The sequence below is a fragment of the Pteropus medius genome, unplaced genomic scaffold, assembly GCF_902729225.1.
Source record: "Pteropus medius unplaced genomic scaffold, Ma_sr-lr_union100, whole genome shotgun sequence".
NCBI lineage: Eukaryota > Metazoa > Chordata > Mammalia > Chiroptera > Pteropodidae > Pteropus > Pteropus medius.
In genome coordinates this window covers 3,759,803-3,780,944 of record NW_024352786.1, presented here as the reverse complement: position 1 = coordinate 3,780,944, position 21,142 = coordinate 3,759,803, and the positions used below count along the sequence as shown (strand labels likewise).

At 35.9% G+C, this 21,142-nt stretch overlaps 1 long non-coding RNA gene across 2 annotated transcripts in view; it reads left to right on the top strand.

Annotated features, from left to right (window-relative positions):
* LOC120591194 (uncharacterized) overlaps positions 1–21,142 on the top strand; it is a 162,883-nt gene that overhangs the window by 107,562 nt on the left and 34,179 nt on the right. The window contains exons 5-6 of one of the 2 annotated variants that reach the window (XR_005649860.1): positions 170–255; positions 7,730–7,877. The exons of the other annotated variant lie outside the window; for it this stretch is intronic. This is a non-coding gene — a long non-coding RNA (uncharacterized LOC120591194). The remainder of the gene's footprint in view (positions 1–169; positions 256–7,729; positions 7,878–21,142) is intronic. 2 annotated transcript variants of the gene reach the window in all.

Genomic DNA, 21,142 nt, shown 5'->3' with positions numbered 1-21,142 from the left:
TTATAACCACTCTGAGTTCTTACGCCACGTGTTTCTCCTCTCCTAGTTTCACTTGAGATATTGTTCATTTTCTTGCTGTTCACCATCGGCCGTCATGGAGCTCAGTGTAGTGGGGGAGGCAGAATTAAAGAGACTAATAAAGCAGACATGTGCTTTCTCTGTTACCCAGATGTGCATCATCAGACCTGAGACTGTGGAAGGAGTGGGAAGAAAGTTTTCCTGAATGTGACTATTTAAGCCGACTTTGAAGAAACTGTAAGCATTAGCCTAGTGTAAAAGAGGGGGTGATAGTGAGTGTTCTAGGTAGACAAAGCAATGTTTGACAAGTGAAAAGACTTAGATATGAGAAAAAACATGATTGGCTCTGTGAACTACCAGCAACTCACAGAGCCAGAATGAGTGTGGAAGGCTAAGAAGTCACAGTGGCCAAATTGAAAAAAACAAAAGATTTGTGAATTTTACTTATGTACCCGAATAGAACTCAGGGTCTCACACAGCCCAATTTCTTTATGGAGAGGCCAATAAGAAACAGTCTAGTCACAAAAAGTCACAGGAAGTTCTGATCTTTACTTGCATTTCTCGAAGGACATGAAAATCCTCATTTCCCCCCTCCAAAACCTATTTTTTATTTCTGATATCTTCTAACGCCTCAAGATTGCTTCATGCACTTGTCATTCTCCGGCATTTTCTTGGCACCCAGTATGCATCTATCTCTTCCCTCCTGCTCTCTTTCTTTCCTATCTCTTTATAAGTTTACTTAACGTCTCCAAGTTTTTTTCCTTCTCTGGTCCTTTCTTTAACCAACAGATTCTACATGTCAAAAGATTTAAAATAGGCCTGCCAGAACTTTCTTTAGAGGGCAAGGAAGAGGGAAAAAAATGTATGTGCACTTTTGGGCATCCAGTGGCCAATTCTATTTAGGAATTTAGACTTTATTGTGAAGTTTTAGTCAGGCAGTGACATAGGTTCGCATTTTAGGTTTACTTTCATAGACTTTTTTGAGAATAAACAAATAATTATTTCAGGTCTATAAATATAGTAAGTCCTTAGCATTTATTTATTAAATTTATATATATCCTGATTCTATCCTAAATAGGATATAAAAGAACTTGCAATTACAGATAACTTTAAACAACTTAGCTAAATATAAATATGAAATTAAGACCAAGGAAAAATCTCTCTGCCAAATGAGTGTTATTATGGTTTCTTTGATTCAGTTTCAAACTTACCTCAGAGTTTCCAAGCTCTCAAAGTAGAAAGAGGAATATAAGGGCAGAAGAAATTAGTTCCTCAAAAGAAATGTCTCCCAGCCTTAAATCTCATGGGAACTTTTTTTTTTTCCGTCTGGAGTACTGGGTTATATAGCTATCAACCTTAGCATGTTATAGCAGTTATGATAATGGATTTCAAAGATGATTTCTTAGGGATTTTTTGAGAAGTTGAGGAGCAAACAATAAAATATAAATTTGACGTAAGAAGCTCTAAGGACTGAGTATAGAAGTCTCCCATTATTTGAAAGGGATACGTTCCAAGACCCTCAGTGGATGCCTGAAACTGCAGATAGTACTGAATCCTATATATATGTGTGTTTTTTTCCTATGCATACAGACCTATGATAAAGTTTAATTTATAAATTAGGCACAGTAAGAGATTAGCAACAATAATAAAATAGAACGATTATAACAGTATACTGTAATACAAGTTACATGAATATAGTCTCTCTCAAAATATCTTATTGTACTATATTTACCCTTCTGGGATGACGTGAGATGATACGATGCCTGTGTGATGAGATGGAGTGTGGCGAATGACGTAGGCCTTGTGATGTAGCATTAAGCTCTTACTGACCTTATCACAATGTGTCAGAAGGAGGATCATTTGCTTTGGGCGATTCTGGATCATGGAGCTTTGACGATGTTGATGGTTGGATGTCAGCAGCAGACAGTGTCAATGGTTGGGGATCCTTGATAGGTGGAGGTGTTTTTGACTCTCAGGTGGGTAGCATATATAGTGTGGATACCCCAGATGAAGAAATGACTCATGTCCAGGGTGGAACAGAGCAGGATGGTGTGAGATTTCATCACACTACTAAGAACAGGGCACAATTTAAGACTTATGAATTGTTTATTTCTGGAATTTTCCATTTAATATCTTCGGACTACAGTTGACCATGGGTAATTGAAACCCCAGATAAGGTTGAGGGACTACTATATACTGCTCTCTAGGGTATAAGATTCAGGGATATAAATTAGATTCCTAGAGAATGAATGATTGGCATATCTACAGCTATCCTTTATCTGTTATTTCTCTCAGAGTTTTGATAGGAGCCACTATGGAGTGGGGCAGATGTTATTTTGGTCGGAAGGATTTTAAAGTCAATGTTTTTTATTCACTATGACATAGAAAACCAAATCTTTGTAGAACAACTTGATTCTAAGTATCATGCTATCGAAGCATGCTGATGCCATAATATACTTTTCTAGGTAACTGCTTTTCTACACAGTGTGATCTTATTGTGACTAATTGAATTTTGAGAAAGTTTGCCAGTGGCGATGATTTAGGGTATATTGACACTTTCTTCCCTGCAGCAAATCAGGTGTCCTCCTGGTTTGTAAAGGAGTGTTTAGTAAGGCACAACATAAAGATGTCATTTAAGGGGGTGGCATCTAGTGGGCAGAAGTATGGATTAAATAAGACATGCAGGAAGTACCTGCACATAGTTAACATACAGGAAAATTCCCTTTTTCTTCTCAACAAGGTACTAGCTACCTGACAACATTAGTGTTGTCATTAAATGTGATTGTCACGATGAACATAAAGGACAAATACATCTAACATACCAGTGTGGCCTCTTTTCCACTTTCCTTTCTCACCGGCTGTGATTTTGCGATTCTAGTAAGATTGAGAGAGAGGAAAAACAAATTTGATGGTTGGAAAGGTCTTGTGGAAGATGTTACACTGGAAGGAAAGACAGTTAGGTTTAGAGAAGCAGGGAATGACGAGGTTGAACAGAGAAACATGAGCAAAGGCTCAGAGATGTGCCATAATAGAGTTCTTGTTAGCAGAAAGAGCTCATCCTTGGTGGGGAAAAGAAGATACTCCACTATATCAATCAAACCTGTTTTTTCTTGAAATTTCAATGGGGATGCACAGCTACTAATCTATGTAGTTTAAAGTTAAGGGTGAACAGTTTGATGGCAAAACTTAGTGATTCAGAAAACAATTACGTGTTTCACCTTTATTCATTAGGGTGAAAAGTTTTGCTGTTTTTATAACCCAATTCTGTAACAGTTCTCCTTTTCACTATACTACAATGTTGAAATGTTTTTTATTTTTAATACTCAGCATCGGCTAATTACAATTCCCTCAGTTTTACACATGAAGGGACTGTTTCACAAATATAAAAAGGAGAGATTAAAAAAGTATATTTTTGTTGTAAGAAAATAGAATGCCTGGTTATTTTTGTTCCTTTTGAAAGTAGGAATATTCTAAATGCAACTTTATCTGTATCTTAGAATTTCGAATAGGAAACCTTTATTTAAAATTAAGTGGTTTAGAAAAATACTTAATTTAAATTCTATATCATCAGCCACTTGGCAATAAAGGTATACTTTTCCTGAAAAATTACATTTTTAGAAAGACTTTTTTCATGCAAAGCATCTATTTTCTTTGTAAGTCATGCTTTCCCCAGAAGCCAGTAATTTCATTTCAGTATTTTAATCAGTATTTTTCTTTCTTACACAATCTATTGATAGAGGTGGGAAACTTGAACCTGAGACTCTATTTAGCCATGCAGATCTTGAAATTAGTGTGTCTTTCTCAATGGGGACATCATTTGAATAGGGAATCAGTGGTGATTCAGTATAGAAACACTGAAGAAGCATTTCACCATGACATCACATAAATTCAAAATGAAAATTATAAGGAAATTGCAAGGGAAGGAAGATGTCTTACAGTTCAAACCCTCCAGAAACATTCACTAAACCTAGAGAAGTGATTTCCCACAGGTCTAGTAACGACTCCAGTTAAGCTTTACACCGAGAAGAAAGCAAAACTGTATTTTTTAAAAATTTCATTCGCAAAGTTAAAAAATCAACTGTGAAAGAAATTAAATGAAAAAGAGTTTTTTAAAAGTTCTCCAGATGATTCTAATGTTTTGCTATCATTGAGGAATCTTGCTTTCTTCTTGATAGATGACCTCCTTGACTCAGTCAGAATTCCTGAAAATAAAGCCTTTCTTAATTTCATATTAAGCCAATATTAAGCATGGAGAAATGTCTGTGTATTAAGAATTCTCCTAGGAAACAGGAGTTCTTAGCTACTGTACCCTTGATTATTCTATTCTACTCTGGCAATTTTCTGTGAATTGTTCCGCTTCTTTTGTAAATTATCCTCTATTCTTCCTACTTCCAATCTCTTCCTAACTCTCGAATCTGTAACTTTATTATTTGACAACTATTATTTTTTTCATTTCATTTTGCTACTTCCCCTCCTTCATCTTTTCCTTATTTTTGTTCTCTTTCATCTTTGACCATCCTCACTCTCTCCATCAAGCAACACTGCTCATCACAATTTCACAAGCTTTGCTCTGCCCACTCATTGAAACAGTTTGAGCTGCTGTTTGAGATCATGAAGGCTTGGCTCCTGCTTGGAACAACTTACTTTTTTTTTCTTTCTATTAATCCTGCCAAATCCCTGTCTACATGTAAAGTACAGTGTGAATTTTGCCTCCTGATGAAATGGTAAAAATACCAATTACCTTCTCCCTATCAAAGGAAAACCAGCCTTGATAAATGAACGCATTTCTAGAGAATATGACTTGGCTTTGTAAATTTTGTAAGGGTACTCTATGATGACTTTAGAAATCCTGTATGGAGACAAAAAATCATTTGAAAATATCCCTTTGGTATTAAATAATCATATAAACTTTCTGAAATCTTTAGGATGAACACTAAGACAAGGGTTGGGCAACTGTATTATATTTTCTTCAGCAGATTTTATGTAGAGTTTGGTTCCATGCTTTCTCTTGTCATGTCTAGGCCACTCTGACAATGAGTTAAAAAGTTCTTTAATATTCTCTAATGCCTGTTGAAAGAAACAAACCATTTATAAATGTGAGAGTGGGCCGTGTGGCTTGGCTTCAGCATCTCTGAGAAAGACTTATGGTTATTTATGGAGAGCATTGGCTATAAACCCAGAATGGGACTTAGATATAAAAAATTCCAATAGGAAATAAGCATGAAGAGGTACTATCAAAAATGAAACAGGCAATTTTTCTCTCCCCTCAGTTTTGATTGAACTTTATTTGAAATATCACATTTACTTCTGCAGAGCACAGAGTTCAGAAAAAGATGTAGTAATCTTCAGGAGTTCAGGGGAGAGTGACCAAGAGGAGGAGAAGGTCTCTCTGAGGAACAGATCAATGAATGGAACTGTTTGGCTTGCAAAAGAGATCATTTACCAGTGGACCTAATCACCATTTTCAAGTACTTGAGGGGCTCTTATATGGAAGATGCACATGATTTTACCTATTAATTTCTTAGTGAATTGTTCCCCAGTTAATTTAGAACTTAGTGGGCTATTTATTTTTTCTTTAGAACAAATTCTATAATCTTAGGTTATATAACTTTTCTTGGACTCAGTTTCCTCATCTTAACACATGTAAATGTAAGATGTTATTATTGTTGCCTAGCAGAAACCCACAAAAAATTGTTAAACCTTTAACATGATTTACTAAGTTTTAGAAAAGAATATTTTTAACTATGTGGAATGAGTTGTTCTAAAAGGTGGATGAATGATGGGGTTTATTTTCCGATATCACAGCCTTCTTTGGACACGTAATAATTTGAACGGACTGCCTCTACCTATTCAAATATTTACACCTGAGAAAATATTTCAGATCAATATCAAATACCATCGCTGAGGACTATTGGGGGAACAGAGGCAGCTATTCCCCTTGATGCACATAGCTGAATTTAGGATGGGTATCTTCTCTTGGAAGTTCATTCCTTTCCTGTCCAAAGTGAAGCAATCAAAAACAACACAACGAAACAAAATAAAATGAAACAACAACAAAAAAACAATTTGAAATTGATTGAACTTTTTATGTTTGATTTTAAAAACTTTGCAAATAATGAGTAAATACTGATTCCTTAAGTTAAGAGAATCTTGGAAAGCGTTAGATATGGATAACACCCAAAAAAGTATTAAGAAAACATTTAAAAAATATATACAGGAAAAAAAGAAATCTCTTACTAGGCCTTGCAATTTTAGAAGCATTGACAAATGAGAAAAAGAAAACTTGGCAATGTGCACATAGATGAATATATTTTTCTTCTTATTAAAAATGTTTGTCCAGACTAGATACCCTGAAAGACCTTCCCAACTGAAACAACTAAAATTCTGAATAGAAGAAAAAAATGATTCTTAAAAAAATGGAGATTTTAGAAAAAAGTAAAATACCAGAAATCTTATGCAGATAAAATGACTATTAACATTATTGTGTATTTTATTTATTTATTATCTCTGTAGAAAATGCTCTAGAAAACAAGGTTGCTTCTTAAAGTGCAGGAGTAAGAGGCCTGCTTTAAAAGTTTTTATATGTCTAGAATTTTCATACTTTGCAGAATCTTAATTTGGTAAAAATACTAATGCCATGGTCCCAGAGAGGCATATTTACTTGGTCTTGGGGTGGAGCCCAGACCCCAGTAATTTTTAAAGTTCTTCAGTCTTTCTAATGTCCTGCCAAGACTGGTAAACCTGCTCTAAAGTAGATTAATTTTTTGTTTTGATTAATGACCTCCTCTTCAGCTTATTCATTTTGGATTCCTGAATTGAACTGTAATTGCTCTTCTTATATTTTATCTTGGGGTACATATCCATTCCATGAATTTATCTGTCAAATATCTGCAGATGACTCTCAGATCACTATAATCCTGTCCTTTCATGCAGCTCTGAAACCATATTGCTAATTGCTTATTGGGCATTTTCATTGGGATGTCTTAATTCAAACTCTCCATGTCATCTACCAACGGTGTTAGCAGTCACATCTGTGAAAACCCAGTCACCTTTGACTTCGTCTCCTCCTTTAGTGTTCTTCTCCGTCTGCATGTTTCTGCCTATTTTTTTCGACTGTAATTGAGCTCTTCATCCTTTTTCCTTCTCTTGAATCTATCAGTTTAGCCCAGGCTGTCCAGATATGGCATGGCTATTATTTGTTATAGACATCTGGACTTCTCAAACCGAGGCCTTCAAACCTCTTGTGTATCCTCCTTATGTTTCACATATGAATTTCTCTTAAGCATTGCTTTAACTTCGTTCCCCACCTTTTACTGCTCCCCCTCCCCCCACATCAAAGGTCTATGTAATTTGGCCCAAGCCTTTCCATGTAACATTGTTTAGTGCTATTTGTTCTTCTTTGTTTTTTTCCTGGCAAATCTGTCATGTTTCCCAAAGTCAATGTTTTCCACTAATGGTTTTTGGTGGTAAACAAACTTCAAAAACATTCAGTTATGTGTTTAAATTAAATGTAAAGTAGAAAAATACACATGTACTTCTAATCCATGATTTGACAGATTTTTATTTCTTAGACTGAGGCTAAAGTAAATACGAAAATTTTAAAAGTTAATTTAAATAAAATATTAAGTATGTAATATGGAAGAATTGTGAAGTTGATATATGAATAGCTGACATCCATAAAAAGAGTGATTTATGTTATTTTTACCTACAGAAATAATTTGGGGGCAGATTCTACTCATCCTTTCAGTCCTAATTTAACTTCAAAATTCTCCATAACGTCCGTCATGCCAAATCAGCTGCAGAGATATAGGAGAATGAAGAAAGAAAACAAAAGCCACTGGTTTTGATCGAGAACACTGGTAATGTGTGAATGCAAGGTTTTACCAAATGGTGAGAGTGGATGCTGATGTGACAGCTCCCGACATGGGATGCTTTCTTGAATGGCGAAAGGAAGAAGAAAGCTACGGTCAATACTAAAGGGGATGACCCAGGTGGGCATGCAGGTTGCTCTCGACTGCTATCTGAACAGGCAGCTCCCTCTAAAAGTTGGCCACGTACAGATTGAGAGAGAAACACCAGAGCTCTAGTTGTGCCATCCCTCTGCTACCACCACTTCTTCCTCTTCTACTAACATCCTGCCCTGGTCTGTGCCGTCTGAACGGAGACCAGAGACTGGGAGCTCATTTAGGGTGAAAAGGGTTCCAGGCGCTCACTGATATGGGATGTGAGAAAATGTGCCATGGGCTGTTGTAGCTTGTCTGGGCCCTTCCTGCATGCTTGGAAAACTAATCTTATGTACTTTGGGGAAGAAGCCCAAAGTGGCAATTAATGTTATTCATCCTCCTCCCACTCCTTAAACAGAGGCTTTTCCCATAGTTAAGTCATGGTTAAATCATAGGATTTTTTTTTCTCTTGTACTTCCTGCCTCAGGGATCTCCTGTACGCTCATGTCCCCCGCAAATGTGTCTGACTGGGTGTTATTCTGGTAATCACAGTGCCTTTGAGACATCCTTCCCTCTCCTCCTAGAATTAAATCAGTCAACTGTGAAACCAAGTTTTCACAACAACTTTTAGTGGTTTCACTCTTTATCAAACAAGAGAAAGAAATTCAAGTAAAATTGAGGTGTGCGTGTGTGTGTTTGTGTGTGTGTGTGTGCGCGCGCGCTTGTGAAAACTGAACTAGGGTTGGGTGTCAGGTTTTATTTTAAGCTCTTCTTTTAACAAGCTGGGTGGTTGGGCATAATTTGGTTTCTTAATCAGTAACATGAAGGGTGGGACTAGAACACCTATAGTTCACTCCCAGTTCAATGGAAGTGAGAAAACCTTTCTCTTAAGTTTTATTTGAATGTTTTCCAGTATTTCCTTTCACTTCTATTGACCCACAGTGTATCAATTGATTTAAAAGTTTCTTTTAAGAGGCAGGTAGTTAGGTATAATTTAATTGCTTACAGTATTCTGAGTATCGAGGGGGAAAACGTGGCTGGTTTTTATCAGCTCCTAGTTTGAGTAAGAAATGATGAGTGTTTTGAGGAGTTGGGACTAGCAGCGGGTAAAAAGATGTTTTGAAAAGTGAAGGTAGTCTGCTTGTTTGCCAAAGTTACTGAATAATAGTCATCCACAGATTGGATTTGAGAAAAGCTAAATAGAACCAAATGAAACTTTTAAGCTAATATCTGAAGAAAACTTGGAGTTTATCCTTCTGCTTCAGGAAACATTAATATTTTAATATCCAAAGCTCCACCTTCTGCTGAATAATTCCACTGTTAGAGAGCTCACAATGTTATACGTCCAACTGTTCTATTTCCAGACAGTGCCTATATGCTTTACATGTGTACAGTGTTTTCCAGGAAGTTGAAAAATACTCTGATTATATACTATTGGTGTGTGTGTGTGTGTGTGTGTGTGTGTGTGTGTGTGTGTGTGGTGGGAGAGAGAGAGAATGTTTTCTTCCTTTGAGAAAGCTTAGCATTTAACAAAAGGATACTCTAGGTGGTAATTCTGCTTGTGCATCTGACAGGTTAGAATTATGCTATGAGATTTTTAATGTGTTACTATTGATTGTTTCCCTAAATTTCCAGTCTTGACATGAGATCCTTTATGATAAATCCTTGTTCTCAGGAACCTGAAAGTTACAAGAGTTCTCACAATGACTGTTCCTATAGACTTCTTTACCACAGGCCACTCCTGCATTGATGCTCAGACCACACATCATTTTCCCAGGAACATGCCACAAAAGAGTTCATTTCAAGAACAAGTAACATTATCTAACATTTCGAGAGAGGGAAAAAAAAAAGTTTTAATCTCCTATATCATGTCCTCCATCTCCAAGGAAAATTTTTAATGAATAATGCTTCTGAAGAAAAATAATCTTATCATAAATCCAGAGTTATAATTATTCTTTTCAAAATATTTCGTGCTTCCTCAATATAAAAACAACTTCACATCATAGGATCTTTATTTTATTCCCTATTTATAAAAACAGCAGCAGTAATAGTGGATACCATTTATTGGGCAGCCACTGAACCATAGGAGTTTGGCATATTAACCCATGAGGTCCTCCCAACAAATTCATAGGATTGCGATTCTCATTTTAGGGGCTGATGAAACTGAGACTCTGAGAGGCTAAGCATCCTGCCCAAGGTAATACAACCAATAAGCCCTGGCCTTCCTCATTACAAAGCTTACATACCTTTCTTTATACCACATATATTTTTTTAAAGTACTCTATTTTTTTCCATTTATTAAGAATTTTACAATTATTTAAATAACAAAAAAAAATCCGCTTTTAAGTTCTTATCAGAAATGACTTTTTAGAATTAATTTAGAGCACAATTAGAACAAGCCACATGCATCCATGGTTTGAAAAAACAGTGGACGTGTTTGGAATAATAATTTAGGTTCTAGTATGACCCCTGTTTGGTTTTTAAAAAGGCTTTTTAAAATCTCATCAAAACATCTGGTGTAGGGATTCCCTGTGACACTGCCCTTGGGGGAATTACTTGAGCTCGTTCAGTGATGGGACATGCAGATTTTTTCAGGCAGGACTTTCCACTTTTATATACTACTTCCAGTTGACATGTTACTCAACTCTCTTGCACATCTTGTTTTATTTATGAAAGCTTGTTCTTATTTTGAGTCCAAGTCTGTTCTCTCATTTACTTTAATTCATAGAAGCAATGGAAACTTTTTCCTGTATAGAAAGTAAACAGTGCTGGGATGAATAACATCTAATTAGTATTCATGATATGGTATTTTTTTGCTAAGGTTGTTTTGATGAACATATTCCACACAGGTTTGCCAATGAGCATTTTCTTCTCCTTCTAAAGCTATAAGACCAAGAGCTTTGCTGATAGAGCTCTGTTTTTTCCCCTCCTCTTTCTACTGCCCTTGAAAAAGAGAAAGCAACACTGAAGGCAAGAATTTTTCTGACCAAACAGCAATAATTTGTCACCTTAGCAACAATAGGTCTGTCTGTGGATGGAGAATTACAAAGGAAACCCTCACTAGCTAAGACTGTCGCTTTAGTTCTAGAGGTTGATATTTGACTTTTGATTGATTTATTAATGCTAATATGGGTAAAACACACAAAATAACTTTATATTACATATCCTTAATTGTACTTTTTTTTTTTGCACCTTTTAAAAAATAGATTTTGAGGACTTGATGATTAGAAAAAACATAAGCATTGCTTTTCCCTTCTAATTTGGGAAGGTGGCATATATTTTTAACTTAGGTCCTCTGTGTATAGATAAGATGCATCCTTGGTTTTCCACTTTCCTCAATCTTGTGTGTAAAATATAAGTGTGTAAAAGGAAATGTGGTATCAGATATAGTTCAGAAAATACATATGCAAGACACATGAATACAATCATGCAATTTCACGAGGCCCAGGTCTAATTCCTGCATGAATTGAGTCTGTGGAACATGGTTATATGTTTCTCAGTTAAGCTTTCCAGTCAGGCTTATATCTCCATAATTCTTATTTCATAGATAAATTTTACCTTCTGATCTGTGGGTAAGTATGCTCCATGATGAGAATTTAAAGACATGCCCATCATTAATTTTACCTGATCTTTAGCTTTGGCTGAACAGATTAGAATAGTCTGACAGGACTTTATTCAGCCATCTTTGTTTCATCTAAGAGTCTTCTAAAAGAGTTTGCAAATTGATATTTTCTTAATTATTTTTTCTCATTTAGAAATATCAGTTATTTAATACCCACAGATATTTCAGTTTTCTTTAAGAGAGATTAACATTGAAACAAACTGTTTCTCAGTTTTCCAGCCCTTTCTCTAATAATCATGTTCTCTCCAAAATGGTAGCTGATACCTGGTCTAGCAGAGGCATAAAAAAAAAAAAAATTACACTGGGAATCAAAACACTTTGCTTGAATATTTTTATGTACTGAATTTATGTAATTACCACAATTTATTAAGTGTTATATGCTGGTCGCTGGGTTTTAATTCCCAAGTCTGAGTTAATTGGCATTGTTCCCATTTTATAGCTGAAAAGGCTGATGATTGGAGTGGTTAAGTAACCTGCCAGTGTTATTAGTAAATAAGAAAGCTGTATTCCAGTATTGAAGGTATATATTAAAGGAAAAGGGAAGGGTGGTGAGTAGAAGTTAATATGAGGGACAATGAGGAGAATTGGCCATATTTAATCTGAACCATATTGAGCTGGGGACATGTTACTTATCTTCAATTCACTGAATATTAAGGACAAGTCTTATATCTATTCTTGAATAGTTTCAAAGGGAATAAAAATGGTGAGGCATATTTTTGCTTAAATATTATGATATGGAGAAAATACGCTTCTAGGAAGCAGAATTCTACCTTCCTCCCCACCCCACCCATAAGATGCCCATATATCTGAGTTCCTTGAAGAAGCATTTATCAATTGGAATTGTCTAAGATGGATGGAATGGGGTCATCTCAAATATTTCCTCTCTAAAAGTGTTTAAATAGACGCAGAACCAATTGTCAATAATCCTACAAACTTTCTTAGCATTGGACACTGGATACCACAAAAAAACAAGGTAGTTTTTCCCCTTTCCAGAGCTTATAGTAAGAGCAACATTTAGAGGAACTAGAAAGTAGAAGAGGTAGCAAAGGAGAGAGTTTCCATGGAAGACACTCAGAAAAAGACAAGATTAGAGGAGGAGAGAAAGGATACTTCAGAAATGCATCTGGCAAGTGACAGTTTTATCCAGGTTGTGCTGGTACACAGTGGTGTATGACATGCCATCTCTGCTCACAAGTAGCTTCCAGTCTAGGTGGCTGGCTCACACTTTAGAGGGAAAGAAGTGATGATTGGTCCCAGCTGGGATTCATCCCTTGGGAACTGACTCATATTCCTCTGTGGTGGTCTTACTGTAGGCTGTCAGTGCTTTTGGTCTGTCTTTCTAAAGACAGGGCTCTCAAACTTGGGATGCCCACAATGTGACACTTCTTAGGCAGGCCAGCGCTTTATTCATCCCAGCATTTTCTGTAAAAAGAATAAGCCAAAGTCTTTGAGTAAATACTTCCCAAAGTGTGACAACTCTGTAGGAGTCTCAATATTCACATTGTTATTTATTTGGGATAAGAAATGTATATATAATAAATGTGACACTTATTCAGTTCATATATTTGCATTAGAAATGGACCTATTTTTCAAGTTATACCCAAAATGTAATTTGACCTCTTTTAAACATTTTCTACCTTTTTACTTATACACTAACAATTAAATATTTCAATTTTAATTTCCAGTGCACTGGGATATGTGACAAATGTCCAATGGAGCACAAAATCAGAAAATTTCCTTTTATTATTGTTGTTATTTATTGTTGAGACATGCTTCATTAAACAATCCCTGTCTCATTACTGAAACGACTTAATATGGTTTTGCAAAACTAATGGTTTTCATCAGCATTCATCATTGAATTGTTTTCCACCTACGAAATGGGGTTAGTATTCCAAATGTTGTCTATGCTAGGATAAGGAATCTTATTACCAAAAAGGTACACAGAGAGTTTTAGGAGGAAACTAATTTAAATCAGTCAGTAAAACAGTCTCTTTAGAGAGTCGTGTGACAATTATAATAATGTACTATCTAGCTTTTTATTTAGGAGGTTAAATATCTGCTATGTCCTCTGCTATTTGCCAAGCAGAAAGAAATAACACAGGTTTTGGCTTCTGATGGTTAGAATGGGTATTTTTGTGTAGGAAAGAGAACTGAACTTAGACTTAGAGAGTGTGTAGTGCAGCTGGGCTGTACCATCTCTCTGGCCCTCAGTTGCCTCATTAGTAAAACAAAAGGAGGGCTGGGTTTGTTTTCTCTAATTTTACTTCAAGATCTGATGGCTTATGATTAACACATTGTCTACTTGCCATCACAAAAAACATGTTAAAGAAGGAATGAAGAAACATGCAGAATCGGCCCACCAAAAGAGCACTAGAAGGGGTCTAGCATAATAGAAAGAGAACTCAACTGGGAAAGAGAAGATTATTCCATCTCTAGCTTTGTCAACAAAAAGCTTTGTAACCTTGAGCAAAGTATTTACTCAGTAGTCCATACAATTATTTTCATTTTTGTGATTCTGTGAGTAAAAGTCAGGATAAAGGTGTATGACTGTACCTGATGTTATGACATGAACTTCCAACTTAGGGAGACTGAGAAACTCTGACTTACTGAGGGTTTTGTTTGTATTATTAATTTTTCTTTAGCATAAAATAAGTGTTAAAAGAAAAATTTCATGGCTTTTTAGATAACCTTTGATAGGATTTTGTCAAGGTTTAAAGAGGTAGAGAATCATTACTTCTACCTCATGAATCCTCTGGGTTTGGAACTAATTGAGAAATAGGCAGAGCCCGATAGACCAGGATCAAATGATCAACTATTGAGACTGGATTTGTGTTTGGAGCTTAGGTGTTCCCTTTGCTGGAAAATTTGTTTCGGTTTTCCCCTAAGCATAAGCTTTGGGATGATCTACTAGAATTATATAAAGAAAACATACTCAGAATGACTGCCTAGCCTCTGCTGAACTCCAGTAGTGGACACAGGGGAAGATGGTGCTCTAAAAAGGAATGTGGGGCACTGCCCCATGTGCATTTACCACGTGACGATTAGGATCTGTTGAAGGCCAATGGCAATGATGGGAGTGGCGGGAGGGGCAGAAGCCAGTACACATAACTAGGGCTGGTGGTCTAAAAATGGTGTGGGTCTGAATACAAAGCCCCATAAAGATTTTTGTTGTTCTACTCTTCTTTGAGAGCCCCCCAAATATTTTTCACCTGGGCTTGAACTGTTCTCTGTTGTCCTAATTGAAAGCCCAATGTCCTCTGTAGATCTGAAAGAGTGAGTGTATAAGCACCGAGACACACACAGTTCCTTGTTCTAATCTCCACAATCACCTGTGTCTTTTCTTCTCATTTGGAAAACACAGAGGGGCCTGTGGGGAAGCCGGGGGAAGTGTTACTCTAGAAGTCCTTTCTTGGAAACACGAGGTTGGTCATTGGCAGTTGTCCATGACAGCCTTGTTTATCTTTCTACTCGTGGCAGATATTTATTAGAATTATATCTTTTCTTATTAACGTGAAGGCTGAATCTACACAAGGCAAAACAATTGTACATTAATTAGCCTGAAACCCTTTTTCTCCTCCCTTGACCTAGGGCAAATGTGAACTGTCTAAGAATTCCATATAAATATTCTGATCTTCCCAGGGATCCTTGAGAGAATGAGTTAATAGAAGGTTTACTCCTAGAGGACAAAGGGTTATATTTAGAAGTCTGAGATCATACTGAGATCTATTCTCTGGGGGGAACTAACCTCATACACTGATCATTACTTTTGCCCTGGTTTCTTCTTTATCCAACTTTGGCGCTATAATATCTGGTTTTCTATCAGATCATGCTAGATAAGCTTACTTGGGTGTAGCAGAAATCCTGGGAACTGTGATGATGGTGGTGGTAGAAATACTCATGCTTTGATGTAAAAGTGACTTATGTATAATGTACCTCTGTGCCTCAGTTTCGTCATCTCTAAAATGAGGTTGAAAATGGTACCTTCTGTTCTAAGAATGCACTTGTTAGATGTGATCTAGCAAAGCTAGTACAGCCAAAGGAGGGAGGTTTGGAAAGAAAAAGTTTATTTGCTCACAGGTCCCAAGATAGGGCCACAAATAGCACACAGGGCCATCAGAGAAGTGCCAGGTCTTGGCCTGGTGGCGGGAGTCAGTAGGGAGGGGCAAATCTGTGCAAGAGCCTTTATTGAGGATTCTGTGGGAAAGTCAGGGCCAGGCAAACAGCTTAGGGTTGGCCAGTTTGAATAATACCCAGTAGGCTTCGGGCTATAGAGGTAATTTCTTGTTGTTTGGTGTCTGGCCCTGGGGTGATTTAGGGCAGGGGAAATATTGGTTTGGTGTGTGAGAGTTAGATAAAGAGGTAGTTGGGGCTACCGACTCAGGATTGGTTGGTTTGTAAATGAGAGATGTGCTCCTGGCTGAGCCTTTTGCTAGCTCTAAGAATTGGCTAGCCCTGGGAGGGGCCTCTCTTACCAGGTATGTGAGGCCCCCAAATGCCAGTGGATCAGAAATACAGAAAAAAATAGGCAATATAATTGACCATATTATCACTGGGTGCCAAAGAGACACATACAGAGTCTAAGAAAACGCAGAACACCTACCTTGTGAGATTTAATGATTTCACACATATGTAGTCCACCAGCCCAAGCTGGTCTCATGTCCCCAATCTAACTGCATGGAGAATGAGGTATGGAAGAGAGCACAGCTATCTCTGCCTATAAAGACCGGGTCCAAGACAAGTAAGGCCTTTTAGAGTAGGCGAGTTTAGAAAGCAATTGGAGAATTTTAAACAATGGTCCATGGTGAGTGGCATGTTGGGATTGTACGGAATAATTAACGTGAAATGATTTATATGTGGAATGATTTTTAAGCAACTAATTAATTTTATAAAAGGTAGGTCAAACTGTATAGAGAATCAGAGTAAAAGTTATTTACAGAAATTTAAACATTTTAACTGTTCACTTGGCATTTTGTTGATATCCAGGAAGAAAAAAAACAGGACATAAAAGGAAATATACTAATAAGAGATTTTTTTTTTTTTACATAAGGATAGAGATCAGCGGTTACTTTGATGCATATTTGAGACAGTCACAATGTTTGCACTGAGGGTAATGTGAACCTTTAGGATGCTGTGGATGTGACACTGTGAGGTACAGGTTTTGCCATCTCTGTGTATGTGAACCTGAATTAAATGGTGGAAGTGTAGGACTTGGATCGACAAAACCTGGATGTGAATCTCTGCCTCTTCCTGGCTATGGGACTTTGAGTCATTCCTATCTGTAAATGGGAACAACAGTGACACTGTTGTGGGTTTCCAACGAGCTAGTGTTTTTGAAAATGTTTCCACTGAGAGCTCATTCTCACAATCCTAGCTTCAGTATCTAGTCATAATAGCTATCCCATGAATAGCCCCTCAATTCTTAAAGAGTTCACTAGAAAGGTAGACCATTCACTCCTGCCACTAATGGGAACTCAATTGTTAGATTCTTTCATTGTGTATGTAAATGGATAAGAGTTCAGACTTTGTTTTCTATTTGACTTTACTCCCCTAAGCCTTAGTTGTCTCATCATTAAAATGAGAATAATAATACCGTCAACCTCATGGGTTGTCATAATAATTAAATGAAATTACACATGTAAAACACTTAGCTCAGTACCTGACACAATAATCACTCAATAAATGGTTGCTATTATTAGTCTCGTTTCAAGTACACATGAAGGAGTTTGATCTACACTTTTAGGATTCAGATACAAACTAATATATGTCTCAGTGGAATCAGTGAGAAAGTAGAAGGAGTTAACTAGTGTTATTAAATAATTTTGGTCAAAAGAGCTGTTACGAAAGGACAAGTGTATCTACTATAACTTTCAGCAAAGCTCTGCTATAGCTCAGGTGTTTTTTTGAGAAAATACAACACTAATAAAAACCTATTGACACTTCATAATTTGAAAAAAAAATTTTCTTACATGTCTTGATTAATAGTGAACTTTTATTGTTAATACTAGCAACTTAAAGTAATGTTAATGACAATAAGAAAAACTACTGTTTAACTTAGGTGGAAATTATTTAAGAAAGAAGAACTATGATGACTGTTTAGTCATGTAAGTAACAAGCATCTGTTATTTCCTGGGCACTGGAATAGGTGCCTTAGGAGATAACAATAGTCAATAAGAACCAATATTTACCATGGGAAAACATATTTAAAACAATTAGACCAATCTGCCGCTCAGTAGGAGCTTAAAAATTAATTCTTCTTTAGTTCTCTCAAGGAACTTTTAAGTGATATAGAGAGATAAGAGACATGGAAAATAAAATTTATACCACAAATGGTTTAAAAAAACTATCACGTAAGTAGTACCTGCAGTGAATGCTGTAGAAGTTCCATTGGTTCATCATTAAAGAAAGCTTCTAAGGGGAGATGAATTTAATGTTTGTGTGTGCCGCAGGAGTTGTGAGATGATGCCTAGTAATTAGCATAAGCTTGAAGCCAAATAGCTGGAAAAACATGTTCCAGGACATTGCAGATCGAATCATATTTCTATAAAAAGAAACTACTGGATGTTCAGCTGACAGATCATCAACCATAAAAGGAGAGTTTAATGGATTTCAATCATTATCTAAAGACAAAATCACAGAGCCAAGTTTATGTGCATCATTAATCATATCTTGTGAACCTGGTAAAAGAAAATGTAACAGCAGCATCAGATGAGATATTTTTCCTTTTATGATTTTTATATTGCAATATTTGATTTTTTGAGACTCACTAAAAAAGAGTGGTTTCTTGGAGCAATCTCTTTAAGGGATGTGCATGCTCTTAGTGGAGATACAAAATGGTGCAGAGGAAGACGCTAAAAACAGTGAGTGCTTTATAAAGCTATTGAATTTTTTGCTCTTGCTAAGATTTAAATGCTAGAAGAAAGCATATCACAATCTAGAGGATGTGTATGTAGATATGTGTAAGGGTGTCTGTATACATATTTTAAACCACAGTCTCTTTCTTCATTTTAAATTATACTACTCAACCCAATTGTTTCCTCAACTGTTTTAAGTTAACTGATCTTCTTGGAAAATATTGAAAAAATGATATATCTGGCAGACTTGTGAGTCTTTTCTTATTTTTAAGAAAAGCATATTCGTTAAGGTGGTTTCTTATAAAATAAGTAGCTTTCTGATATGCCACACTTTTATAAAGAAAAAAATAAAAGGAAAATATTCCATTTACTTTTACAATTAAACAGCATTAATATCTAGAATAGCCTTAAGAAATGTGCAGGAATCGGATGGATAAAATTATAACATTCTACATGATAGTATGATAAAAACGTTTGAGAATATGGCAAAAGCTTTAAATAACTGGAAATATATGCTTTAGAAGAAGTAGACTTAATTTTTTTAAACAGGTCAATTTGGTTTAATATCAATAAAAATCCCAATTTGTTGTGGACAAGGTGGTGAGGAACTTGATAAAATGATTCTAAATTTCACTTCGAAGAATAAACATTTGAGGATAGATGGAAGAATTCTGAAAAACAAAAATATTAAGAAGGAATATTGCCTAATCAGATGTTAAAATATATCATAAAATTGCTGAAACAAAAACAATGTGGTACTGGCTGAGAAATAGATGGTTAAGAAACAAATTACAATGTCCATCCTCAGACCCCAAAATGTATAAGGATTTAGCATCTGAGAATCTTGAATCAGAGAGGAAAATGCACATTAGTAAATAAATATTTCTCCAACATGTAACCATTTGGAAGAAAAATATTCTTACAGTGCTCTTTGTATTATTTATACTTGTTAAAAAAAGAAACTATAAACATAACAAGAAAATATGGGCAGATTTTTAAACATCATATTGGAGTTGGAGAAGGCCTTTTTAAAGTAGGACACAAAAGCCAGAAATAATTTTAAAAATAAGATTGATAAATTTGAGTGTAAAAAATTAAATACTTCTGTATAGAATAAACATTCTAAGTGAAACTGAAAGACAAATGGCCAGTAGGAAAAAATATTTTACATGAGAGACAGAGGTCTACTATCCTTAATACACAAAAATCTCTTATAAATTAATAAGAATATACGCACCAGTGGGAAAATGGCCAAAATAAAAAAAAAAAAAAAAAAAAAACTACAGCATACAACGGAAACAGTTTTGTTGTTCAAGAAAATTAATGGGAGACCAAGATCAAAAGGGGAGGAGAACTGACGTTAAACTTAAGAGATAAAAGTACAAAACAATTCTCACTAGTGGAATAATGTTTTTGTTATGGCGCAAGGTATTTCAAACTCACTAAATTGCTTGCAGAAATATTTGTATTATATACTGAATGTGATTCTAATCTTTTCTAAAGTTCTTTTAAAATTAAACTTAAAAAAATCTTAACCAAAAGGGTATTTATTGGTTCACATTCCTGGCAAGTACAGGGGGTATAATAGCTTAAGGCATGGTGGGATTGAGGGGCACAAACTTTGTTAGGACTAAAGTCTCCATCTTTTGGCTCTGCTTTCCTCTGCACTGGCTCCACTCTCTGTTTGGCTAATGTAGTCGGCCTTGTTGTTTCAAGCTTTTCATTTATAAAAACCAAGCAACTTCAGTAAAAAGAGCTTCTTTTCCTCCACAGTTAAGTATCACTGTACCAACTTGAATCGTATGACCATTTCTGAACTAAAGTTAAGGAGATAAACTAGACTGATTGATCAGGCCTGACTTATATACCCACCCATGAAGCCCAAGGTTGGGTCACACCATCTGAACTGAATAGACTGAAAATAGAGGTGGTTCCAAGAAACATCTGGGAATTGTTATAAGGAGATGAAATGAATGCTGGGCAAAAATTAACCTTTTTATTTTGAGATAATTGTAGATTCATATTCTGCTGTTAATGTTGCCCAGTTATAGCCACACCCACTTCCCCTCTGCCTTTCCCCCACCTGTAAGCCAACCAACCGTTAATCTGTTCTCCATTTCTATAATTTTGTCATTATGTAAATGTAATCATAAATTTGTAACCTTTTGGGACTGGCATTTTTTCTTTTTTTTTTTCCACTCAGCACAGTTCTCTGGAGATTGATCTAGGTGGTTGCATATATTAACATTGCTCTTTTTATTTCGGAGTGATATTCCCTGGTATGGATGTAGTGTGGTCTGTTTAACCATTCACCTGTTGAAGGATGGACATTTGGGTTATTGCCAGTTTTTGTCTTTTAGACACGAAGCTGTTAGAAATATTAGCGCACAGGTTTCTGTGTGAACATAAGTTTGCATTTCTCTGGGATAAATGCCCAGGAGTAAAATGATGGTGGTTTTAAATGAAGACTTGTCTATCCTAAAGAACTTCTCTATGCTTTTTATAAAGAGTTTTTAAGGGAGTTCTTCTCTAGTCTTCAGCTGTTGGGCTGATTATGAAAACAAAGTTAAGTAAGCAAGGAAAAAATGTGTGATGCAGTTTCAGAAATAGAATGAATGAGCAGACAGGTAAAATGACAATGGGGAATTATTGTGCTTTAATAATTCCATAGGTTGATAAGCTATGGCAATTTCAAACAAAATTTCATG